The 20594-nt window shown below is 36.0% G+C and overlaps 1 protein-coding gene across 1 annotated transcript in view; it reads left to right on the top strand.

The window, feature by feature from the left end:
• Window positions 1-4644: 4644 nt before the first annotated feature.
• Window positions 4645-20594, top strand: part of LOC127977142 (SH3 and multiple ankyrin repeat domains protein 3) — a 270804-nt gene continuing 254854 nt past the window's right edge. Inside the window, exon 1 of the mRNA XM_052581844.1 lies at window positions 4645-4796. The gene's annotated coding sequence lies outside the window, so the exon portion shown is untranslated. The remainder of the gene's footprint in view (window positions 4797-20594) is intronic.

Genomic DNA, 20594 nt, shown 5'->3' with positions numbered 1-20594 from the left:
CACCTTGACAAGAAATGATTGGATTGTGTTTGTGATTATAAGAGTGAGAAAGTTTCTCTGATGTTTACTAGCCGTGCTCGGACTGTCACAGTCTCTCAGACAGAAAATAGAACCAAAGACATGTCAACTTTTTTTTCCGCTCTACTTGTAAATGACCTTTTACAGAGTTTCTTAACAGATGATCAGTGTGCGTTTGTGTCTAACATACAAAATAACTACAAAGACAGTACTTTGTCTCTTGGATGGTGTTAAAAAGTAATACTGTGGTACTTTATACCATGATTCTCTAATTACTGGTACCATGTTTTACCATTTTTTTTTCCCAGAATAAAATTCAATGGAAATATTATGCTTGTGTTCAAAACATTGGTTTATCATAGTTTTCTGACTGTAAATATCATGGCTCCTTGTGGAAAAAGTGAGCTTAACTGTTTTGAATGTGCACTTCACTTCGTGTTCATCGAAATTTAAAAGTATATATTTAACATAATGTACATATTTTACAATAAATCATTGTAAATTACAGTACATTGGCAGTACTCTTTAACCATATTTCCAACACAATAGGAAAAATTATGATATTACGTGTATTTATGTGGGTCAATAAAGCTAATTGCATTTAATATAATTTTTATCACAATCCACATCTGAAACATTATATATATGCATTTAAGTGTTCTTCAGTATAATATTTCCATATTAAGTACTCTTTTTAAAAGTATGCTAAAGTGCACATATTTTTTCCACAAAGGGTAATATGTAACATTGTGGGAAATTATAAATGGTTTTCTGAACCAAAAAGTACCATGGTACTACAAGATTTTTTGGGGCTAATATGGTGTTTCTGTATGTTAATGCCATTGTACATTGGATTACTAGTATTACTTTGTGATTATAAGCACTGGGATCTGTAGATTTATGGAAATGGTATTTTTAAGTAGCTTGGCATATTGTGGAATTCCATGGTAAATTAATGTAGTAATCATTCATCTCTTTTTGCACGATATACTGCATGAAGGGTTTTGTTTGAAATGTTTCATGGCTGTTACATGCTGTTGCACACACTGTGGTGTATCTGTGTGCCCACAGGGATCATGAAATGTGAGCGTGTGTGAAATTCTCTACGGTTAATGGTGTTTATTATGAGTTTATCTCCCTCTCCTTGGTACTTCATTCACACTCGCAGCATGTTTCAGAAGTAGACAAACATTCTGTCCTTAGGGAGAAATATCAGTCTGAGACGTCTGGGCAAACCACAGGAGGTCTTCAGCAGGTTTTTCAAAGCCATTTCTTCACCAAAAGCTCCGGTCCACACATGCTGTGAGATAATTACACGTAAACACCACAATGATATCTTAATTACCAGTGACATTCTTTGAAAGATATGCAAATTGATTGTATTGATCATAATAACTTGTAATATTTACAATAACTATGCATTTTTAATTTAAAAAGTTGTATTAATTGTTAATGAAGAATAGCTGTAAATTGACCCATTTTAACTGCATTTCCCATCATTCACATTGGCAGCTCAGTAATGATAAAATTGATCTGTGTGCTTTTTTTCCTGCTCATTTAGTGTTACAGGTATTCCTGTCTTTGCCAGGAAATGAAACAAGAAATATTCATTTTTGTCCCATTTTATTCTGAGAACTTGTTAGATTTAATTTATTCTGACCACAGTTGCTTCATTGATTTTCAAACTTTAAACATACGAATCCCCCAAGATGACTTGCAGCCAACTTATGTGCACCATATCTATTATTTACCATGATCATGAACTGCCTGCTTACACAGGAAGTGCCTGTTTATTTTGTGTTTATGAATGGGTAAATCTAAAATCGATGATGCTAACGGACAAGTGCAAAACAAAGTGTGTTTGTATAAGCTTGTACAGACACCTCCAAAGAAATGAGTGGCAAATGTCGACTGTGTGCTCATTCAGATTATAAGTATTGTAAGTAAAATAATAATTATTATTATTTGTATTTAGGGCTTCTTTACATAGCCTGGATCACTTATTAAACTTAGACTGTAATAAATTACCGGCTGTAAAGACAGATTGACTGGCTCCTGTAGCATTATCATTTACATTCCATTCCATTAATGACTTTACGTCCCCATGATAATGGTCAGGGGTCTGAGTGTATATTAACTGGGTCACGGTAGGTTAACATTAAGGTCGCACTGGTTTGAATTGGTCTCTCAGGGGTCTTTGAGCTGTGGGTCAAAGGTTAGACAGAGTCTTAAGTCACTGAACCGCTGTTCCTGAGTTCATGACATCTCAGGACTCAGGAGAGGCATCTCAAAGGACGCTTCTCTCTCTTTCTCACTCACTCTCCTTTCCATCATGCATATTTTATTCCATTTTTTTTTGCTCTGTTGTAAAAATTCTGCCTGAAACCATTCACACACACACACATTTATGATATATAATGCTAATGTGAAATGATAGCAATGTATTTTATATTTCTTTATGTTTTAGCATCTGTATAAATAGGTTTGTTAAATGTGCCTCTGTATAGACATTAACTTTATTCCTCAAAGGTGGTAAAATACAAGTTTATTGCATATTTATTGGGAACTTTTATGTGTGGGTGCACAAAACAGTTTGTGCTTGTTTATATTATAATATTAAACAGTTTTAAGTGGCAATATTTATACCGCAAAGACCTTGCCTCTCCTCTGTTGTCTTTGGGACCTCACATGCGTCTAGAGAATAGTATCACCTCCTGTTAAAGTTTTATGCATCTCATTTCAGAGTTATGACAGTCCATAAAGTTGTGCATGCTGTAAAATTACCGTCCAGCTGACACATGGTCATTGATTAGCAGCTAATTCCTTCAAGATTTTCCTATGGGGTTTTATAATTTAAAGAAAAATATTATTATTTATAATAAATAAATCCTGTGGTAAACATTGATGATACTGTACTACATTGAAGTTTGGTTGTACACCTTAACAGGACACACTGACATCCCAAACTATCTCATCAAGTTACTTATTAGAAACATGCTTTTAAAAATAAACATAACATGAGAAAAGGTTATTTGCCCGTTTTATGTAAATATATTTCAGTTTGAAAGTCCAGAAAGATACATGTTCTATTGATATTCGTTTTTAATTAAAGAGACACACTTAGGCTCTATGAGATCCTGACATTATATGATGAGATCTGCACCCCAAAAATAAAAAAAACTCACCCTCAAGTTGTTCTAAACCTGTAAGAATGTCTTTGTTTCTCCTAAACATAACAGAATATGTTTTGAAGAATGTTCATAACCAGAAGGTTTCTGGTCCCCATTGACTCCAATATTGTATTTATTTTTATTTTTTTGTTAACAGTATTGTTCCAAATATATTCTTTTGCGATCACCACCAGAGGGAAATTCATACAGGTTTAGAACAACAACATAATTTTTATTTTTGGATGAACTATTCCTTTAAAGCAGCCTAATATAGCTGCCGTTGCCATTATTATGTGTATTTGTATGTGTATGTGTATTTACTTTATACAATAAAATATATCTTATTCTTTTTTTAAGTTTATCAAGTAGGTTGATTTGGTATGTATCTTTGTTCTTTTATCATTTGTGACTGTTTACTTGTGTTCAGTAAACTAGGTTTTACTAGGGCTAGTACTTTTTGAGATATTGAAATTGGTAACAAGAAATTTCGGATAAAAATCCTATTTATCATACACATACACGAACAAACACACACACACACACAAACATATATATATATGTGACCATGCTTGAGTACAAACACACACACATAGGCAGAGAACAACGGCAACTATATTCCATTTCTGCTAAATTGCTGCAATATAGATCATTATTGTGATGGGGTGTCCTGCAGTAAGTCATAGCCCCAGGGCTGCTGCATCTGAGCATTCCATACATACTGAACGTGTTCATAGTGTACATACTGTAGTATACATAATACATACTGTAGCAATTGTATAGTAGTAGTATGTCACTCCGAACACTCCCAGATAGAGCCACGGATACAATGAGTGTCTGGAAGTAAGAATGTATAATGAATGAAGGTGTATGTTACCGTTCTTTCTGAGAATTCAAATTTCAGACACCGTGTTCTCATTCAACACTTGCACGCATTTGTCAGCACAAACTCCGTACTGTAAATATATTTAATCTTATTGACTCAACTGAAAACTGTGTGTGTGTATTTACCCCTGGATGTTGGCAGTTACTGCAGCAATTTAACATAGACGGAATATAGTTGCAGTTGTTCTCTGCCTATGTGTGTGTGTGTGTTTGTGCTCAGGCATGGTCAAAAAGGAAGCCTATCTTCACATAACAGCAATGTGTTGACAGGTCTATTTCACTGACTGCCCCGCCAACAAAGAAAAACACTGCCGCCATCTATAAACCACCCCCAGTGAACGGTGTAGCCTGAGCGAGCAGGTATTGTTTTCATCCCTGACTAAGTACAGATCCTCTTACCCTGCCTGCTATCAGCTGCATACAGGAGGGCAATGTGAGCTCACAGCGGCCTGCTCACTGACCTGGGACCAGCTTCACCGCTCTTTGTCAATGGGTCTCATGCTGCGGCTGATCGGCGGCTGATCGCTGCTCCACAGGTGAATAGCTCACCTCCTCCTCCACCTCCTCCCTCCCTCCTTTTCTTTTCCTCTCTTGGATGGTCACTGGAGTCAGTTAGCGGATGGAGTCGAGTTGTTCCTGAACTTTGTGCTCCTGAGCTACGACTTTTTGCAAAAGCGAAGGCATAACGTTCTGGATTATTCTGATTAAACTCTGCTTGTGTTCAAGGTAAAGTGATGTAGCATGTGATGTTGTTTCATTTCTTTATTGCATTTTTTTAACTTAAATTCACAAAGCTTTAATTTTTCAATGTATTTTACATATTATTTTATTTTTTTAATTTTGTTTTTGTTTTATAAAATTCTTGGTATTCTTTTTCCATGCAGAAGTTACTGTCACAGTGTTGAGCTATTGCTTTGTGAGCACTAAAGCAGTGTTTTTAGCCTCTTGCGTTTGCTATGTGGTTGCTGACTGTTCCAAGTATCTAATATATTCTGGTCTTTATATATGGCTCAGTTCGCTCCTTCAATGTCAGTATATTGGATTATTTCCATTGTGTTTAATGTCCACCAGGCTTATATCATGAATTATATTGTTTAGAAAAGTAATGGTGCAACAAGCTGCGCGATGTGATCTATTGTTCATATCCTAAGCACAAACATTGTAGGAGACAAGTTGTGTGCCAGAGTTTAATACTTGATGTTAGGGATCAAGTATGAGCAATAGTTATTGTGATGGTAGTCTTAGCAGATAAATGCAGTAAATGTTTAGCGGTGTGTGTGTGCAGACTCCGAGCCCGTGCCCTGCGGCTGTGCCTCAGATTCTCCATCTGTTTCAATTAAAGTGAGTGCAGGACTCACTGCACTGCCTGGTTTAAATGTCACGGTGAGAGAGCTCTCACCCTGCCCACAAATAACACCACTACACACAAGATCTGAGCACAATGGAGCACACACTCCTAAAGAGCTCCTCGATAAAAGGATTGAGAAGGTGAAACATTGCACCGATTCTTGAGAAATGAGACCAAACAAAGCCATACCTGCGGTTCATTTTTGAGATGGCAACTATTCCACTTTGATATTAGTCAAAGATGATCACGAGAAGCACCATTTCAGTTTGTTAACACTTTATTATGAGGTTTCAGTCATTAACATTTGTTAACTAACATATGAAATGTTATTTATGTTATTAAATGTTATTTATAATACTAAATATTAAGCATAATATAAAAAAATACTACCATGTTCTGACAGAAAGTGATTAAAATGATAAAAAATACGCTGTTTTAAATTTTTCTAAGTTGCCTCTTTAATTTTTGTCAATAACATCAAATTTATAATTTTTTATATCAAGTAATATTGAAGTCACCCTTCATTCTGAAGGTCTTATTATCTTTCCCCTGTTATAATGTCAGTTTATTTATTTATTCATTTAATTATTTATTCAGACCTGTGAAGCTAAAAAAAAAAAAAATCTGATATTCTCGGCACACTAATTGAAAAACAAGGGAAAATACACATTTAATGAGAAAACAGAAGCAGCAGGTGGCTGCATACAGACCTCTGAACATGTTGAACAGATTCGTCCAAAATAAATGCTTAATGCTTTATTTTTTCATTTTTGTCGGAGTGCTCAAGTGTCTGGCTTTTATTCATGGAGTTTTCTGGAGACTTATGAGGGTCTGGTTGATCTAGATCTATTCTTTTTCTGTCCTACATTCTGTTGTTGACTCAAACTGTTCTTGTCGCTCACTGGCAGAGTAAACTCAAGGACTGTTTGCCGTGTGTTAATAAGTAAATGACGAGTGCACACAGGGTAGAAAGTTTCCCATGGAAATGCATGCCGTTTGCATTCTTTCTGTCTTTGTTTCTTGCACGCACATACATTAGATACATGCTTTCATCTTCAAACATATATGTACACATGTTGCATGTGCATTACTCTCAGTACTCACACATGCACTCCCACTCTGGATATGTAACTGTTTTCCATGGTGAGTTTTTACTCTTCTTGTATAAAAGCAGTAGAGGGAACGATCTATATGCTAAAGAATGAAGAGCCTCACTAAAGATGAAAAAGCCAAAAAAAAAGCAAAAAAACATTTTGGGGCAAAAAATTATGCTTTTTCATTAAATGCTACTTTTTTTTATTTTGCATCAGATAATTTGTTGCATCACCATTATTCTACTTTAGTAGATTAATGAGAGGAAATGATCAGAAGAGACAAGAAACTACCCTGAAACCTTTCATTATTGTACATGTAAATTTTTTATATTTATATTGCAATCATTTAATTTCATTTTATATTTCATTCTATATTATTGCAATTATACATTTTTTGCATTGTTCTATATTGGCAAATTGAGGAGCGATGTAAGCTGAAAGGGAAAACTGATCTGAAACATAAACCTTGTGTGTTTTAAGCTAAAAATGATGCTTTTCCATTGACCTTGTACTTTTCTTTTATATTGACATTGCTTATCTATTGTATTGGCATTTCTCTGTTTTAGCATATTTAGGAGAAAGGAGAATTTAGTAGAAAGGAGAAACTGAATTGGAAAAAGTTGCAAGCTGTATTCGAACTACCATAACCTACATAATTATCAAAACAATAAACAATATGGGATGAGTTATTAAGTTTAATACTTAGGATTAGGGGTTTCTTCAAATCCCTAACAATCAGTATGAGCAATATAATAATAATGAGGCATTATCATCAATGCTAATGACTAAGAATGCAGTGCTAATTATTATAGTGTTTATCATGGTGTCATAATGTCAGTCTTCTCGTGTCTGCCTCAGGTTTGCTTTTATTTGCAGTAGAGTCTCTGTAGCCATGGGTCATCTTTATGAGTCGTGTCCCACTAATCGTATTTAAGGCTTATTACCTCTCTCACTTTCTCCGTTTCCGTCACACACACTCACTCACACTCTCTCACAGCCTGTGGTGCTGGCTTCATTAGTACTATCCGTCAGTGTTAATGTAGGAGAGGTAAATAATTGGACACAGCGCGTTTGCTGTAGATGACTTCCGCCACAGTTTTGGCTCCTTGATTAGCAGGCTAATTGCATTTTGTTGCTTTTGACGGCAATCATAGCCATTTCCAAACACTTACGAAACATCTGTCAGAATGAGGGTTAATGTGGCTTCGGCAATCATCTCGCCCGTAAACGCTACCGTTTCCTATAAACGTGTCCGGAACAACCAGATGTTTATTTGCTTTCATAATTAGAGGTTGGGGCAAAACGCATTTCTCATGCTAAAGATCTGCGAGTCAAGTTAGGCCAACGGTTGTGACAATTGTTAATTTGTCATCTTCTGTTATGTAACGTTGGTTTCGCTGTGATATGTGTTCAGTACCAAACATGCTAAATGGTCGAAAGTGAGTCTCGGACTAAATAGGTCATTGTTTTCCTTGTCTGAGGGTTTTGGGTGAAATTTAAGCTTTGCTTTGGGCAAAGGAATGTGGGAAGACCTTTGGCTATCTTTCCCATCAGCCCCTTTCTGTCTTTTAGTTCCTCATTTGCGCTGGGAATCTCAACACAGTCGGCCAGGAACCCAAATCAAGACGATACAAAGGTAAATGGGATGCTACAGTTTTATCAGTGATTTGAGTCTGTAGAACATTTGACTAAAAAAAAAAAAAAAAATATATATATATATATATATATATATATATATATATATATATATATATATGTATGTGTATGTATATGTATATATATATATATATATATATATATATATATATATATATATATATATATATATATATATATATATATATATAATATGTATATGTATTTTTTTCTTTTTTTTAAACCTGCAGACCATAAAAGGAGGATAAATATCCCAAAGCACACACTGAAGTAAGCTCTCCAATTATAAATTATTTTTAAATGCTGAAATAACATTAGTATATTTTTTTTATAAGGCTTCAAGAGCTAAATGGAATGATAACTGGCTTTAAACAACCTTTTTCCAGTAAAATACTCATAAATCCAAGGCACTCGAGTAATGTGAAACAATTAAAAAGCCTTTATTCACATGGCTTTAAAATGTAAATATACATCTCAAAGTAATCTCATGAAATACAACAAAAATCAATTACAAAAAAGGAGAAAAATCGCCTTTTTCCAGTCTCTTTTGTTGTTGATTTTGATGGAAATGAATGCATAATTGTGTGAATCCAGCATGGTCACCTGTTGTCCTTGTACAGGTCACAGCTCTGTCATTGAACCGTGAAGTACCGCACAAAACCAAAACCCATCTGCATTCTGTTGGTTAGAAAGCTATTTCATGCTTAAAGCTCTCTCCGCTGTGGGAGGTATGTGTATATTCAGCTAGAAAAACAATTGGTGATGGTGTCAGGACTGATGTTTACTGTGATGATGGTTGTAGATCGGTGCACTGATATTATTGGCAAAACTCCTCTTGGAAATTTCAGAGCACTTCTAACAACACGTGGATGATGGGCAGGAATATTACTCTGTGCTGGATGTTAGTCTCTCAGCTGTAATTATGTTGCACATTGACGTCAACACAAACATGCTTTTAATGAGTGCGTTTAACTTTTAGAGCAGATGAGAGCTGCAGGGGCTGGATAGAGTGGTGTATACAGTATACTCACAGGCTCACATGCATATAGGCTATAAACACTGAAACATGTGCAACCAAGATTATTCAATAAGCTCTGCTAATTTTTATCATAATTACTTACTCTCCTGCGACTGCTCTTCTCTGGCTTTATATGGTCAACTTCTTCGCTAACTGTTAATACAGTTTTGGGTAAACAGTTAATAGGGTTTTGGGTATTAGACAACTTTGTTGACTAGTTGTTTTTTACCAGACAAAACAAGTTATTTTTTGCCAGCACCTGGTGCCCGGGGCTGGATCTAATAGACCTATTTCTGCTGTGGAAGCATTTTTATGGAGTGTTCAGAATTGCATACTGTTATACTAATGATAATACTTCAGCAGGATGCAGTGTTGATACAAGTCACAGTTTGCAAATTATGATTTTATATAAAATAACAAAAACATTTTTTTGGGTGAATTTTATAATTAATTTTAATATTATAATGATATTTTTGATTTTAAATTTAAATTCAATTAATTTAAAGTCATTATTGTATAAGATGTGAAAACAACTGAATTAAAAGTATTTACCTCATTTGCAATAATGCAGATATTTGTGGTAAAAACAGCACCCATGCCTGTGTGATATTGATAAACTATATCATATGAAATACTAAAACCCACAGAGGGCCATTTTTGCTCTCATATCTTAAATTTATGCGAATGTAACTGCATTCTTATGTGCTTTATCACACAGTCATTCCTAATTTCAGATTTCATGACATTCTGTAGAAGCTCATATATGAATACGTGCCTTTTCTTTCCATCTCGCTTGCTCTTCCTGCAAAACCACATTATACTTTATAGCACAAAATGAATGTTAATTGTTAATGCAAGAACCTGTTCTCTAGGGGAGCTTCAATGTGGGTTGAACTCCCAGTCAGAGATTTTAATGAGGATTGCATTAAGCTCCCCTTTTTGTGTAAGATCATTCGGTGGCTCTTGAAAAGGCTTATTTCTGAAGCTACAGCAGTTTTGGTGTGTGTCTTATTGTTGTGTAGTACATGCTATATGTTGAATATCCAATAATTTAATGGGGTAATATCATAGAAATGAAAAATCCCTTGTACTTTTGGAATAATAAAACTTGGATGTAACTTGTAAAACTCAGACCCCCCCCCACCCCCCACGTTTATATATATATATAACTTTTTGCAAAATGTATTTTTTTTTTTAACTTAAGAACATTTTACTATCACTTTAAGAAGTCTATAAAAATATTTAAATCCATTAAATAATAAATTATCTTCACATTTAAAGTTTTTATGATGGAGTTTGTGTACACACGATAGTTATTTAGCGTTGTTATTTGGATCTGTGTTTTTTTTCAGTACATGTTTAATGTTTCAGAAAGAAAACCCTCTGGGAATTTTTATTTGATCATTAGGATTAAAAAAAAAAATGCATGTACTGTATTGTGAAGTGTGGTTTTGGATCTACAGTACATGCTTTTTGCAGCTGAGAAGAGAAATGCCCGTGGGTGATGTTATTGAGTTCAGCTAGACTGAAGATGTGAATATCTTTATAACTTAGAAAGTACATCATTTATTCTCTTATACCTGACAAAAATATGCAAGATGCCAGGAGGATCTTGTCTAACAAACCGTGGGCCATTGAAGTCGATTACAGTTGTGGTACGAGTCTGTTGACTGCTGCAAGGCACATGTAGTTTCACAAACACTCAAATGTTATGATGATGTATGCTTGTAGAAATGTGTGGAAATGTGTGAGTGTGGATACTGTATGTGTTTCTGTTGACATTACAGTGCAAGATGAATTATTAAAATCTTTTTATATATTAATATATTTTGCTTACCATACAGTTCACTGTTAAAAAAAATCATATTTTATTTACATCTCAACGGCAACCAAAACCTCAAGAACCAGCATGTAATATGCATTTTCCCAATTTTTTACAGTGAGAATAAGTTTTGCTCACAATATCTATCTGTCTTTCTCTCTCTCTCTCTCTCTCTCTCTCTCTCTCTCTCTCTCTCTCTCTCTCTCTCTCTCTCTATATATATATATATATATATATACACACATTTATATACATATATCCCGTTTTTTATTTATTTATTATTTATTATATTTGTCACACTTAAAAGATTCATATCTTAAAACAACTTGTAATGTTACACAAAGATAATGCAAGTAAAGACAAAATGCAGGTATTACATGATGATTTAATTTTTAAAGAAAAAAACAGCTGTCCAAACCTATGTGAAAAAGTAATTGCCCCTAAATCTAATTGTTGGTTTTGCCTCCCTGCAGCAATAACTGCAATTAAGCGTTTGCGATAACTGACAATAAGTCTTGCATATCGCTGTGGAGGAATGTCGGCCCACTCTTCTTTGCAGAATTGTTTAATTCAGTCACATTGGAGGCATCCAAATCGGATTTAAGTCCAGACTTTGACTTGGCCACTCCAAAACCTTAATTTAGTTTTTCTTTAGTCATTCAGAGGTGGACTTGCTGGTGTGTTTAGGAACATTGTCCTGCTGCATAACCCAAGTGCGCTTGAGCTAGGGGTCATAAACTGATGGCAGGATATTCTCCTTCAGGATTTTCTGATAGAGTGCAGAATTCATGGTTCCATCAATTCTGGCAAGTCGTCCAGGTCCTGAAGCTTCAAAGCAGCCCCAGACCGTCACGCCACCACCATTTGCTCTTGGAGTAATTTTGGTAGGCCGGCCACTCCTGGGAAGGTTCACCACTGTTCCAAGTTTTCTCCATTTATGGATAATGTCTCTGACCGTGATTGGCTGGAGTCCTAATGCCTTAGAAATTGTTTTTTGTTTTGTCGTGGCCAAAACATAACTCATGAGAACATGATAATATGTCGTGGCCACAAGATCATTTTGTGAGGTAACGACATCCTTATGTCGTGGCCTTGAGATGTAATGTTGAGGAAACGACATCCATTTCTTGTGGCCATGACTTCTTATGTTGAGGGAACGACATGTTATTCTTGTCCAAAAAATTATCCATCCTACAGTCTTGTAAGTCCATTAACTGATAGTCTTTTCCCCATGAAAACATGTTATGTTTTTATATTCGTTTATATTTATTTTTCCCTTCATTCAGATATCTTCACTTAACATTCTGATTGCTTTTGTAAATAATAGCCTACTATTGCTATGCTAACTGAAATTTTAGCTGGAATGCAGTTTAAATTTAACATATATTTCATCTTTTTCAGCTAATTAAAAGACAATAATTATAAACACTATAGTGTTGTGTTGATGAATGAATCATTCATGTTGTTTCATTTGAACACAACACGCTCATTTATCATTTATCTGACAATTATGACAATAAAGTTTTGAATTTATGATTGTATTTATGCCCATGTGTGATGATAAATGAGCGTGAATGATTAATTCCTCAATGAAACACTATAGTATTTATAATTATGGTCTATTATTTAGCCGAAATTAAGTTAAATATGTTAAATTTAAAATGCATTCCAGGAAAAATTCAAGTCAGCATAATCAAAAGCTTGATTTGCATGTCGAGCATTTACAGTACGCTTTTATTTACAAAAGTTTTCAGAACATTAATTAAAGAGATTCAAATGAAGTTAAAAAAATGAATATAAACAAATAAAAAATATATAACCAACAATAATGTACAAATATTAATTAATTGGAATATTAGTTCATTGGAAATTCTTCATCGTTTGTCTGTCATTATTTTCTATAGATTAGTGTGGCCCTTTAATCAGGAGCAAACATGATTTGTATGATCATGCGTGTGATTGTGTTTTAATATGATGGATGGAGATTTCCACCTTGTGAGACTTTTTTGTTTTCTAAAAAACCGCACGTTCCTTTCCTGTTTTTAGCGATGACTTGAATTTCACAGGTCAGTGTAACTTCCTGCCAGGATATGTGATTGGATGTTTTGTGGTTAAAGGATGCCACACAGGGATAATTGCTTATAATGTCATGGGCTTGACAGAGCTGCTGGAGGAGTTCATATTATATTTTTCAGATGCAATCAAGCTGTCTTTTACGTCTCACCGCAGGTGTGTGTGTGTGTGTGTTTGATCTGTCACTTCCATCGTGGAATTCGGTGCTTGATAGCTGTACGAGTGGACTTGCTTAGATTGCCTGCTGTTGAAGCCTGTGGTGAGCAATCTTTCCCTCACACACACTTACATATATTCACACATGTACACACAAAAAAAACGTTCATTTAAATGTTGATTGTGAAGACATCGCTGTATGCACGGATAAGGAAGTTTTGTCAGCCTTGGTTGCGCTCGGACCTTAAACAGTATTTAAATGCTTCCCGGTGGCCACTGCTGTCACACTATGAGGCCAGATTTACCAGAAGCTTCCTTTTGTGATGTTCTCATTTGACTGCATCTGATTGCAGTATCAGGTTGAATTACTGGAGCAGATGAGTCTGTATGACCAAGCAAAGCAGTATTGCACGAATAAATGTCCATATTGAGTTTGTGAAAAATGTGGCCACTACTCGAGTGACCTGATTTGGGAAAGCTAACAATAATGTTAGAGCTAACTGGACAAATATGTCTGCAGCTGTCATTTGTCTTTTGAAATAAAGTCTTTGGATTCAGTCAATGGAAATTTTAATCCACTATATGAATTGCTAACTGAATAAAGGTTTTTTTTTTTTTTTTTACTTTTGTCGGAGGTCTCTTAAACTAGATTTTTTTTTTGTTCATTTTCCTGTAGAAATTGTGGGTGTTTGGTGCTTGTTGGTTGCCGCAATACTAGGGTGTTGATGGGGTGTTGATGAGTTGTTGTTGGTGTGTTGATGGGGTGTTGATGGGGTGTTGTTGGTGTGTTGATGGGGTGTTGATGAGTTGTTGTTGGTGTGTTGATGGGGTGTTGCTGGTGTGTTGATGAGTTGTTGTTGGTGTGTTGATGGGGTGTTGATGAGTTGTTGTTGGTATGTTGATGGGGTGTTGTTGGTGTGTTGATGGGGTGTTGATGAGTTGTTGTTGGTGTGTTGATGGGGTGTTGATGAGTTGTTGGTATGTTGATGGGGTGTTGATGAGTTGTTGTTGGTGTGTTGATGGGGTGTTGTTGGTGTGTTGATGGGGTGTTGATGAGTTGTTGTTGGTGTGTTGATGGGGTGTTGTTGGTGTGTTGATGGGGTGTTGATGAGTTGTTGGTATGTTGATGGGGTGTTGATGAGTTGTTGTTGGTGTGTTGATGGGGTGTTGTTGGTGTGTTGATGGGGTGTTGATGAGTTGTTGTTGGTGTGTTCATGGGGTGTTGTTGGTGTGTTGATGGGATGTTGATGAGTTGTTGTTGGTGTGTTGGTGTTGATGAGTTGTTGTTGGTGTGTTGATGAGTTGTTGTTGGTGTGTTCATGGGGTGTTGTTGGTGTGTTGATGGGGTGTTGATGAGTTGTTGTTAGTGTGTTGATGGGGTGTTGTTGGTGTGTTGATGGGGTGTTGATGAGTTGTTGGTGTGTTGATCGGGTGTTGTTGGTGTGTTGATGAGTTGTTGTTGTTGGTGTGTTGATGAGTTGTTTTTAGTATGTTGATGGAGTGTTGTTGGGGTGTTGATGGGGTGTTGTTGTTGTGTTGATGGGGTGTTGTTGGTGTGTTGATGGGGTGTTGATGAGTTGTTGTTGGTGTGTTCATGGGGTGTTGTTGGTGTGTTGATGGGATGTTGATGAGTTGTTGTTGGTGTGTTGGTGTTGATGAGTTGTTGTTGGTGTGTTGATGAGTTGTTGTTGGTGTGTTCATGGGGTGTTGTTGGTGTGTTGATGGGGTGTTGATGAGTTGTTGTTAGTGTGTTCATGGGGTGTTGTTGGTGTGTTGATGGGGTGTTGATGAGATGTTGTTGGTGTGTTGATGGGGTGTTGTTGGTGTGTTGATGGGGTTTTGATGAGTTGTTGGTGTGTTGATCGGGTGTTGTTGGTGTGTTGATGGGGTGTTGATGAGTTGTTGTTGTTGGTGTGTTGATGAGTTGTTTTTAGTATGTTGATGGAGTGTTGTTGGGGTGTTGATGGGGTGTTGTTGTTGTGTTGATGGGATGTTGATGAGCTATTATGTGTGTGTTGAAGGGGTGTTGCAGTGGGTTTGTTGGATGGTGCTGGGTTGTTAATGGAGTGTTGCCTGGCTGTTTGTGGGATGTTGCTCTGATGTTGCTAAGGTGTTGGTGGGATGTTGTTGGAATGTAGCTGGGATATTTCTGGGAAGTTGTTAGAGGGTAGCTGGGATGTTGCTGGGATGTTACTGTGGTGTTGTTGGGATATTCTTGGATTGTAGCTGTGATGTTGCTGGGGTGTTGATGCAGTGTTGGTGGGATGTTGCTGGGGTGTTGCCGGGATGTTGATGAGGTGTTGCTGGGTAGTCGATATGGGGTTGCCGGGATGTTGATATTGTGTTGCTATTGATAGGTTATTGTCTGTGTGTACTGGTATAAAAAAATGATCAGATCACACATCAAACAAGGTGTTATTACGTGTAATCATAATCCATAAAGGATGACTTTACATACACATTTGCCACATTGTAAGCTCTTGGACAAATATATTCATTGTCTGTCAATATAGCTGTGCTTACAGCTACGTTTCAATTCAAGTTTATTTGTGTTTCGCATTTTACGATACAAATCTTTGCAAAGCAACTTAACAGAAAATTACGTTTCTACAATATTTAGCTGTAGCTTATCAGAGGGGACTGTCAGTTTATGTGCATATGGCAGAAATGTATGGAATTCAATTAAAGATGCAATTAAACTTATAGTAAAATTTGGTAGTTCTGTATGTTGTTTCAGGGTTGGCATCATCTGAGGTCCTCTGAGAGGTTGGCCTAATCTCTTTTTAGGTGTTCTGGATCCAGACTGGAGCTTATGTAAATCCTAGTTACCAGATGATGTCAATCCCTTGGCAGAAACAATGAAACAAATAGAGACATAATAAGCGTAGCTGCTGTTCCAACCAAGTAAAATTAATCTATTTAACTCAAGCTAAAGAATAATAATGCACATTTGATCAGGTACAACTGCAGTTACAAATTATGAGATGCATTATTTGAATGCAGCTACAACCGTCCAGCAGTTACTTGACTTCCTCTCCTGTCGGTTCAGGCACAGGAAGATCTAATGTCCTTGTGTAATGGAGTGTTTCTCTGTGACCCTCCACTGTCTGCAATTAAGCAGTTCAATTTTTGTGAGGTTAATTAGTCTTGTAGACTTTATGAGCTATGTAACTTAACCCTTAATTGATACTTATGGTCATTTGCTTTTTGTGGTTGTTTTTTATGAGAGAACATTTAAAAATAAATAATGAGATCCCTTAAAGCAGATTGACCGAGAAGGCCTGTAATTAAAATGAGAGGTACTTCTGTTTTTTGTATTATTTTTTTTTGCCTGTGTTCACCTTTAGTTTGAGATGGTTTATTAAAGCTAAAGTTTTCCCAACAAGAGCAGCGAGTTTTTTTCTCTCGTAAATACTGTTGTTTGATTAATATTCTATAATTACCAGTTTTGTATGTAAATGTAATCTGAGACCTATGGGGGTTACGGGTGACTTTATATCGTCAGCCTGTCTGTGAGAACTTTAGCTGCTCAAGGACAAAATCTTTGTTGCTGAGCTTGTACGTATTAAGAGCTAACGTTCTTGCCTTGCAGCTAAATGTGAGAAATATAAGGTTTAGTAAGTAATATCTCCTACCAAAAAAGGATTTCGCTGATTTTTATGTATTCTGCTTGCTGATGTCAGCAGATTCTCCCTTTTCTAGAATTTAGATTATTTCATCCTGAAATTCTGATAACTTTAATTCTCTCTCTCTTTTTGAACTTGATTTGCAAAATATGCATGTAATAATAATATTTTGTTATGATATTTTATACATTTCATATACAGTACACTCTAAAAAATGGAAACTGTCCCTTTAAGAATGTTCACTGAAGTAGAAAGTAATTTTTTCCCCCATCTCGATCTCTGTGACATCACTATGAAAACCCCCTTTTGGAATCTTTTTTTTAAGAGTGTGCTGCTTATGCTGTTTAACCCTTTAATAAGATCTTGTGCAACCAATTCCAATCAGATGTCATAACATTTGGACTAGCATATACAATTGGCTTCATTATGAAGACATGGCAGGGATCTGGAGAAGTATCAGTTAAAGCTTGATAAATACATCTTAAATATGTTTATTAAAAGCTGCAAAGAATATATTAAAGAACTTCTAAATTTTACACATTTAGTGTAAAGCGAATGCTAAAAATGAAAAGGATTTTAATTCCAGACTTTAATCCTTAGTCTCATAGTCCTTATAGGCAAAGTGATATACGAGTGAAACATTATGAAATAATAACTTTGTTGTTATTTTTCAAGCATATTGAGCACAGGTCTCCTCATCTTCAGATCTCTCTGTTTTTCTAAAATTCAACAGATAAAGCCATAGAGCTTCTCTAGCGTTGTTTATTGATCTCGGAGTCCTCCGTTCAGCAGGCATTTCCAGCAGGCCTGCTCTCCCAGCGCTGTCGTATGAATGGATGAAAATGAGGCTGCTCCGGGCACTGCTGCTGAAATCATCGCTGGCCTCCGGTCTGCTTTGGTTAAATAATGAGGCAACACTCAGAACATGTATAACCTAAAAAGATCAGGCTGGAATCGATACAACTGCTGAGTGCTCTGTGCAACATCTCTCTCCTTTGATTACCCTGAGCAGGTTTGGGAACCGAGGTAGCAGTAATGGAGACAGAGAGATGAGAGGAAAAAGATTTTGGTGTGTGTGTGTGTGTGTGTGTGTGTTTATAAATACATATCTTAAGAAAACCCATGGATCAAGAATATTTGTACATAAAAGGCTAAAAGGTAGTACAGCATTTCAAGAATTTTTTTTAGGGGGAATATTTAATTTTACATTAGGTTTTAGTTTTTGTAATTGATAATAATAATAAGAATTTTTGTAAAATAATAATATTAGTTGTTGTTGTATTATACAATTTTTTATTTTATCATTAAATTTTTTGATAATAGCAGTAATGATAATTGTTTTTTTATTAAAAATAATGTTGTAAAAAACAATAACAATACTAGTAATAAAAACGATAGTTGTTATTATTATTGCTTTGTTTTATCGTATTATTAATATCAACCACAATGTTTATTACTATGAATAATTATTATTGTTGGTTATTATTTTACATTCGTTTTTTTATTTGACATCATTAATCATAATAATTATCATTGTTTAAATTATAAAAAATATGTGTGTGTACATAATGTATTTTTTGGACTAAAATATTAAAGAGAAACTATTTATTTTTAATTTTAAAAATTTAATTATATTTAAATTATTAAAAATATGTGTGCGCATATATATATAAAATTTAAATCAGATATCAGATATATTTGGGGTGTAGACATGGCCTTGGTCTTTCCCTTTCAGTTTTTTTCTTACCGTATTGTCTCTCTTTCTAGGGAAAAAAAAATCTTTCAAGTACCACTTTCTCATTGATTGGTTGTCCTCTCTTTACTTCACCTGTCTATCTCTCTGTCTCTGTAGACATTATGCACCTCCATCTCTCTCTCTCTCTATCTCTCTCTCTCTCTCTCTGTCCTCATTCTTGCTCCATGTGTCTGTGTTGTAGCCTGCAGGGCAGAGTGAGAGACAGAGAAGGCCAAACTCTGTCCTGCTGCTGCTTGTGTTTGGAGACGAGACTTCTGTCTGTTTGGCTGGGTAGATGCTCAAACATTCGCCACATGGCATGTGCTGAGGAACAAGTGGAGGGAACACTTAATGCCTTTTCATTTGGCTAGCTCAATTTCAAGATGTGAGATCAGTAGATGCCAAATCTCTCTTTTACCAGTTTCTCACAGAAAGAGCTAGTGCTGGACCCTGTGTGAAATGCACTTCTACCAAAGAAAATATTTCGTTAAACATATATGTTATTGAATTGATGAATTAAATTAAAAGCATCTTGTGATGATGTGGTGTGATGGTGGTTTTGGTAATAACCATAACCCTGCTTCTATAGAGTTAATTTTTCGAGCTTAACATTAGGTGACAAGTTTGTCTAAGAGCGGTTTTATTGGAGTCTTCTGACTCAGAATGATGGAGCATGTCGCACAGGTCCTGCATGTGCAGTGTGGTGTGTCTGAAGAGCTTGCAGAAACGAGCAAGACCAGAGTCAGAGTTTAAAGTCTTATCCAGCAACATCAATTATCAGAAACATGGCCCCACAATGCAATGCAGCTGTTAATGAGGTCCCCAGTCACTAAACCCCAGCCACCAACGGTGTGATCCACTAAACCTACGTACCAATAAACCTCTAACAGCTTCATTGCACTTTGAGACTGTCTGCATTAATTTATGTGCAATTAAATCGTTTTTAAATGTAAGATGATTTTGTTCTTGTCTTCTCTTGTGTCCACTCCATTTTATATACTTAGTGGTTTTTAGTGTGTTATTAGTTGCTAGGGTGTTCTGGGTAGTTGTGAAGCTTTTGCTTAAAGAGCCAATATAAAAATATCTATGATATTTTGGTCACTTGATATGGCTCAGGTTCCTCCTTCAGTATTAGCAAACGCAGTTTGTTTGTATGATTGCTTATTTAATTATTAAAGTGCATATTTATTCATTTTATTTGCCCATTTATTTTAGTTGTTTATTTATTTGTTTAGCTTATACTTTTTTGTCTTTTTTTATTCCCTTTAAATTTTTTATTCACCTTTTAGATCTTTTAAATTACTTAAAGAAATGGTTCATGTCATCAAACAGTACACAGCAGGTCGGTCTCTTGAAGCATTTTGTAGACATTGCCACAGTTTTCTGAAAGTAGTCTGTCTCATTTTGATCTGTTTCTTCATGTCATTCCAGACAGACTGGATGATGGTGAGATCAGATCTCTGTGTGGAGCACTGAATTTACACAGATACAATGTGTAACGACAGACAAAAGAGGAGGAAGCAATTGCAGGCAATCAGATGTTGTTTATTGATAAGGAATGTCCAGAGTGTTGGCAATGGCAAGGAAGGTCTACGGTGGCGTGCGAAGAGCGGGATGGTGAAGTCAGCGGTGCAGGTGAAGGTGGTCAATGGTTAGAACCAGGAACAGACCGGAACACTGACACGCGGACGACAACACGAATCCAACCAGCACATAAACACGGAAGACGGTAATCCAGTTTGTACGTGGAGGCATAAGAGAGGATCTGACAACAGAGAGAGAGCGAGGTGAGTATAAGTAGCAGAGGTATGATGACGATCAGCTGGAGCGAGACAATCAACACCCAGGTGATGACAATCAACTAAACGAACACATGGAGACAACGTAAGTACAAAAACAATAACAAAACATGACACGGAGGAAACACTGGATTTCCTACCGTGACAGTACCCTCTCCCCTAGGACGTCACCTGACGTTCCCAGCCTGCTTTACCTG

This window comes from Carassius gibelio, chromosome B18, assembly GCF_023724105.1.
Source record: "Carassius gibelio isolate Cgi1373 ecotype wild population from Czech Republic chromosome B18, carGib1.2-hapl.c, whole genome shotgun sequence".
In the NCBI taxonomy this organism is placed as follows: domain Eukaryota; kingdom Metazoa; phylum Chordata; class Actinopteri; order Cypriniformes; family Cyprinidae; genus Carassius; species Carassius gibelio.
Note: the sequence above shows the minus strand (reverse complement) of the source record. Positions and strands in the feature narration are given on the sequence as shown.